Raw genomic sequence first — 7,831 nt, 5'->3', positions numbered from 1 at the left:
TCAATGCATAAATGATGGAGTGCAACTTCCCATTAATTGACTACATGCTCTACAAGCCAAATTGATAGATTTTGTCCAATGACCCCATCCGTTCTTCATTGGGTAGTGTAATACTATAGTCACAGTGGTGAATATGACTCCTCCTGACCAACGAAAGCTATTACGTTATGACCAATGACACAATTGCTGTACCGTCGCTCTGTTGGGACGTTGCATTCGTGTGACTATGCTATAAGAGTGAGTGTAGCCAAAAAAAATAATTTAAAAAACACCTCTACATGTACAGTGTGTCTCTAAAAAAAGTAAACCCAACTTCAAAGGCAAATTTTCAGAAAACCAAAAAATATTTACACATTATTTTTTCATGATTAGATAGTCCAATAAGTCCTCTGTCCAATTATATCACTTAGGTTATCTAACTCTTATGCATGACTGAGCATGATTCAACTTAGTGAACTGGTGTCAAATCATCACTGTGGCAAGTTATTTCTTGTTATTGTCATGCATTCAAGGCCAATTTGAAGTTAAACTGGTTCCGACATCAGCATACTTTCTCACATTGTACCAGATGGCCCTTTTGTTGGAGGCTGCCTCTCGGGGGAACTGCACCCAAAAAGCCTCTTGAACTTCCACGAAACTTCTTGTTTCCTGGTATCGAGTTACAAGGAATACTCTCTGCTCAATTGTCAACTGTACCATGTTTGGAAAGCATGTGAAGTGTGCCTGTGTTAGGAACAACCTTTGCTGAAGTTGTTATGTAATCATAGGCCTAACATGAGACCAAAATTTAACCTCAAATAGGCCTTGAATGCATGGCAATAGCAAGAAATAACTTGCCACAGTGATGATTTGACACCAGTTCACTAAGTTGAATCATGCTCAGTCATGCATAAGAGTTAGATAATCTAAGTGATATAATTGGACAGAGGACTTACTGGACTTTCTAACCATGAAAAAATAATGTGTAAATATTTTTTAGTTTTCTGAAAATTTGCCGTTGAAGTTGGGTTTACTTTTTTTAGAGACACGCTGTATATCAATGTTTTTTGTATACAAAGAACTAGTCTCAAAGGCTCTTGATACAATGAGATTTTTAAGAAGTGCTTAAAGTTTGATATTGCAGCTGTATCCTAAAAATGTTTTTCTTTTGTAAGTATCTAGGGATGATATTACAAAACAGGGCCATGTAACAGAAAGCTTTGCAATTGATATTTGGGATGATGTCTATCATTGATTGCATTGATTATTGTGTATGATCAATTGTAGTAATCAGCCCTGCGGTCAGTCACAATCTTTGGGTTATCGTGCCCAGGGGTCAGTTACACAGACAGAGTTATGATCAAACGCAACTCCGAAAATCAATTGCAACTTGAGTTTCAACCAATGAAATGCATGTATTAGGGTTTGCACTTGATTTTTTTTTAGCTGTATTTTTTTTTCTGGTATTGCAAAGCTTAGTGATTGATATATATGATTGATTGTATATTCATGTAGTGATGAATCCAACTCAGTCCTAAGATTAATCATGACGCTTTGTAAGAAGATGGTCCCAAAAAGATGGTCCCAAGAGCTTACTCAGAACCACAATACATGTTGATGGCATTTTATTTTGTTTTGGTTAGTGAAATTTCACTTACCGTACATTTCTGTTTTATGCAAATAAATGATGCAAAACAACAACAAAAATAAATTTGCGTCTTTGTTCTTATTGTGGTTGCTGTTCAGATGGTGGCACGACATTTGCTCCTGCGACAATTGCTTTTGGCTTAATTTTGTCTAAGATGTAGGGTTAGGGTTGCAATAGGATTTGATGTTAGGTTAAGGGTAGGGTATAGTGTAGAACCTAGGGTTGAAGTTGGTCATTAGATTAGTGTGTGAAATTTAGAGCAGAGCAAGTGTCATGGAACTGTTCAGATTGAAATAAAATTGGTGCAAGAGAGTTCTTTACCTGAAACATGACAAGTTTGATGCTTTAAGCACATCAACAAAACTGACTCAAGACCAATCAAATCAGTTAAAGGGGAAGATCACCCTGACAAATAGAAAAAAATATAAAATATTGGTGAAGGTTTGAGGAAAAGACATCAATGATATGTGAGCAGCTTCCTCAGATATGGTATAGTAAAAAAAAAAATGATTTTCTAAAAAAAATAAATAAAAGTTTTGATTGTACCTTCAGTATATCAACATACAAATTATTTCACATCTGCTCCTGAAAGAAACAAATATTTTAATCATGAACCATGACGAATTGGAATTTACATGCATTAATACATAACATATGGGGCAGTTGCTCATGACGTCACAAATCAAACATTTGAAATTCTGATAACTTTCTTAATCTTTGATAGGTTTTCCTCAAAAGTATTATTTACAATCTTTAATGGTATTTTCATAACAAACTCTTCTTCAGGGTGAACTTCCCCTTAAGGACGTTCCACACTTATGTTTGTGCGCATCATGATCGCATATTTTCACTCTGCGCGCTGACGTCACAATGGATAAACAGGTGATTAATCAGCTGTAGGTATGAGCTGATTTTTCTCCGTATCTGCACTAACTGCAGATCTTATGTCTTATTTTATGAAGCTAATAAACTGGAATTCTATTCCATGGACCATTTTTCCAAATTCCTGTACAATTTCAAAATACTTAAAAAAACTCTGCAGTGCTGCTAAGAATGACAAATATGACCCCTAGTTTGAATACCGGGTAAATGGTAGTGGTTTTGAATTTTTCCTCACATAGATTCAAAGCATTTGGTGTGTTTTTTATGTTTCAAAAAGCATATTTGCTCTTATATAAGTGCTGAAAGTTTGAAAACAAGCACATGAACCCCTATTTTTTAATGTTTGCACCTCTTTGGTATACATTCCTCTACAACTTTCTAAAGTTTGATGAAAATGACATGGGTTTTGAATAAAGTGCAGCATTTATTGTACTTCTCAAGTTTGTTATTAAAATTTCACATTTTTTAATTGGTTTTTTTAATATCTTTCACGCCATTTTAAAGAACTGACAGTGCTGTTATACTTAAAAGAGCAAACAAATAGCAATATAAATAGATTCTCCATCTTAAGGATTATTAACTATATTGTAAAATTTGATATTTTCATGGATTTTGACTAATTGAGGTTTAAACTCATTGTAGTGATCTCGTGAGGTCTAAAAATGCCTGAATGCGCAATTCTTAAGAACATCAATTTCTGTGAGCTTTGAAGCTCTGTAGCAAAATATCAAGCACATGGACCCATGTTAGTTTTTGCATATTTGGAATTTTAAAGTGCTAAAGTATCTATAAGCAAAGTTTGGTGAAAAATGACATAGTTTTCACTTTAACTGTGCAACATCTTTAAGTTATTTCCATTGGCATAATTTTCAGTTGGTTTAAAGTCAGTTTTGTTGTATGACTTTAGCATAAGTATGGTGGACAGTAGGTGTGCCATGTCATAACCTACCAACCATTTAGTCCGTCATTAAAGGTATTGTTTAACTTTGTGAGCAGCTGATTTAAAAAATTCTCAAACCAAGATGAAACATCTGTACAACTGCATGTACTAGAACTAATAAACCCTGAAAACAACCATTATTGAGAATGAAAAGCTAAAACTACAAGGCAAACCCAGATTTTGTAAATAGGCGTCTTATAGACGCCTAAATAGTACACATAAGTGTATGGGATGAAATTAAAATGGTGTTTTCGGTCACTTTATATTTCAATTTTTGAAGCACTAAATAATTATTTTCGAATGCAATTTTTTTGGGCTTCATTTTTATAACATATCACAGACACACGTGACAAGTGTGTCTGTGATTTTTTAAAGTCAAACCAATGTTAACCAATCACTTTAAGCCCATTACCGTATTGTCTAATTTCCAGTTTGGATGTATTCATTTTGTCTAATATCTACTTGGTCTAACATCACCGAGTGTATGTGATTAGATGGACTGTTTAATAACCAAATTTTCATTTAAGTAGAAAATAATTAAAAGAAACAGAAAATAGACCATCTTCACCATAGAATAGATGAGAATTACATCTAGAATAAGTGGGTATTAGACAAAGTGTGTAGTTTAGACCAAATGTTTGTGCACTCCAAATGCTAAATTTCACACTCCCTATTGAATATTCATGAAAAGGATATTGCATCAAGGATTAACTGAACTTCATTGTAGCCTGATATATGTTTGCTTCAATTTCATAGTAAAATTCATTTTTTCTGTAGGATTACAATAATTTTTACTTGATGTATAAGTTGAAAACTGGCGCTCCATAAAAAAGTAACCTAAGTTGACCCTAAAGCCCAGCACACACGATCCGACTGCAATAAAATCACAGTGTGTGCAACGAGCTGCAACTGTGATCCGACTCGTTGCAGAAGAATCAAAGACCAAATCTCAGACATTTGACATCTTCCTGTTTTTGATTACTTGATCCAATCAGATTTGTCCTAGTCTGTGATGTCACAACCAATACGCTGCGCGCAGACAATATACATGTATAAGAATAGGTGCCATATGGAGATGCAGCGCGTTGCAGAGCTGTTGCAATGTGTGCGCTGGCTTCGGATGCGATTGGCAATCAAATATTAGTGCAATAGCATTGCAGCGTGTGCTAGGCTTAAGGGGAATTTCAACCTGACAAAAAGTTCATTTTGAAAACAGCAGAAAAATATTGCTGAAGGTTTGAGAAAAATCCATCAAAGTATTAAAAGGTTATTACAATTTTAATCATTTGTTTTGTAACATCAAAAGCAGCATTCCTACAAAGCGAATGGTAAAAAATCAATAAAATGTCATTTTCTCAGAAAATTGAAATTGAGACAAATTATTTCACACCCGATCATAAAAAGAACACTAAAAATAAGTCATCGGGAACCATTAAAAAAGTAAAATGCATTTTATATTACATAACATATGGGGCAGCTGCTCGTTTATGACGTCACAAATCCAAAACTTTAAATTCTAATAACTTTCTTAATTTTTAATGGATTTTCCTCAAACCTTCGCCAACATTCTTAATTATTTTTTTTCTTTTTTACAACAAACTATTCTTCAGAGTGAACTCCCCTTTAAGTTAGCTTTATTGTAGACTAAACATGAATAACATTCCACTGTGTCTTGGGTTTGTCCAGCAAATCGGATGATTTCTACCATTATACTATTCCAATCTGCAAAATAGAGAATTTTACAACATGTACAATAAATAAGACACACTTAAATCTTGGGTTCTATTCATAAAGTGTTAATTTATTCATTTGTGTGCACACACATCATTTAAACTCATGAATATCATGATTTAATATACTCTCTCTGTCTCATACTGACTTCAAGATTCCACATCGACAACGATGTCAGGAGGTCACTTAGAAGTGGAGTAAGGCACTGCGTATGCGCGAGAACAAGACAATAGTCTTTTCCATTTAGTGAATAGCCACTTTTCGTTAGTGCCCCGCAAACCTTCTTAACACAATACAATTCAATCAAACATGCACATAACTTTTATGCACAAGATGCAAATTTTCCTGCATGCAAAGTAGATGAGGATCGCGTAGCTGCGTTCTCTATGCTGGTTTGTCAGTATAAAAGCCATGAAAATGAACAAGACGAAAGGAGTATAGTAGTTGCTGCATGCGTGGAAGGAAAATTGAACGTAGTTGATCAGTTTTGTTTCCTTGTATTCTACTGTAGTATTTAATGTTCTCGGGAACCTGATGTTATAAGTCCCCCGTGACACCATTTGAGGGGAAGCGACGGGACTCATTCTCGCACATGCGCAGTGCCTCTCTCTAGTGACATCATCACATCTTACACAGACTGAACCAGTTAACATAGTAATGGCCACAGTCTACCTCCTTAATATACACCAGTTCACAGCTGCCTTCAGTAAAACAATTCTAAATACATAAACATTAAAATATCACACTCTACATTTTATAATAATTGGTAGACAATAAGGGGTAAGATAATGGGTTTTTTTAATCCCTCTAGGCTCTGGACATAGTTTGATACATGTACTAACATATTCAACATGAATGAATATATGAATGTAACATATGCATATGCATATAAAATGATGCATATGCATATAACATATACAATCATGTATAAACAGGTATACAGTCCCATATAACATTAATTTTGTTTGTATTACCAATACCAATGTTAGAGTAAACCCTGTGCTTATAAGACACGAACAAGGGGATATATGGCTTTACATCTCTCTATAAAGAGGCTTGTAATATTGACTAGTATGTATAGCTTAGGCCTAACAACTAAGAAATGAAATAAATGCCTTTACTTAACTTCAAAACTTACCCCAAAAGTTGATGTTATTTTCCCAGTCAAAACTTCTTAAGCTATTCTTGCTGTCTTATATTTACATTTAATAGTTTTATTATTTTTATAAAACAAAATGTCTTATCAATTTTACAAACCAAAGGCAGGATTACACCAAAAGATTCACCTGAATATGGTTTCTTCTCATCTGAAGAATAACAAAGAATTAGAAACTTTTCAGGAAAACTGATGTTCATGAAACAACACTTTATATTCAAATTTTATCACTTATCACATCATAATGATATCTCTAAACTTCGTACAGATATAATATTATCACCCAAGTCACTGGATTCTAGCTTATCCGCATACAATATATGCACAATCTCCACTCCCTGGGGAGTATTACAGAGAGCTGACCCTCTGATTGCTATTAAGCAAACAACATTTCCACATGTGATGTGATCCATATAGCGAGTGTAATTTGAGAACAAAACATTTTATTGTTTCTTTCTTTCACGGTCATTGCACGACTCAAGATAAAATAACAAATAATTAAGATTAGGGCCCTGTCTTTCGAAGAGTTATGATTGATAGGTTAATCTAAACTATTAAAATCCATCAATGTCATACCTTTATATAGCAAATATATATATATTTTTTTTCATTGGAAACAAAGAGGAGACATCACGATGTCAATACAATGATGCTTGCAAGAGTAAACATTACACTTCAAAATACTCCATGCATTCTTAATTTTAGCATTGCTAGCTTACCCTAGTTGTGAATGGTTTGATCAATCGCAACTCTTTGTAAGACAGCGCCCAGATTATATAAGTTACATGCATCTTACCACCTTTAAAAATCTTGCCATCTAGATACTAGATGATTATTTGCTTTCCATATCAAATTGAAAAGCAGTACAACTTTTGAATCAAAGTCTTTACATCTAAGCATAGAGCTATTAGCTCCATGATCTAAGTCTCTTTTGTTAAATACTCTAATTAGCACAATGTGTGATCCCAGTCTGGACGTCTATACTATCTTTGGTTTCTAATCATATTTTCACACTTAAAAAACAACAACAACGACAAAATTGTGGAATTCACAGATTTAGAGCACGGTACAAATTAGAACAGAGTTCAGAAACGGGCCTGCATGCAGCCCGGGGGGGCCACTTACATTGACGAGTGGATACCATGCGCGACCAAAAAAACACGTAAAAAGGATGTCTTTTTCAAGATAGGGCACGTTACGTACGTAACGTGATAAGGGTGTCAAAAACACAAAAATAATGAAAAAAGGGTATCTATTTCGCTAGGAAAGCTACGTGTTTAGGGTCATATTTGCGGGAATGATAAAACAAAATTAAAATGTTTTATAAAGGATGTCCTTTTTGCCCCAACACTACGTGTTTAGAGTCCGATTTGCAAGAGGTGTGGAAGGTGGGGCCGTACTAAACCAAATGGTGTGTAAAGGTAAAACCGACGACCGACGGACCCGTGACATAACAATAAAATATCGCTGTACTTGTTTAGGGGTTCATTTCAGG

Source organism: Lytechinus pictus, chromosome 18 (genome assembly GCF_037042905.1).
Source record: "Lytechinus pictus isolate F3 Inbred chromosome 18, Lp3.0, whole genome shotgun sequence".
In the NCBI taxonomy this organism is placed as follows: Eukaryota; Metazoa; Echinodermata; class Echinoidea; order Temnopleuroida; family Toxopneustidae; genus Lytechinus; species Lytechinus pictus.
Note: the sequence above shows the minus strand (reverse complement) of the source record.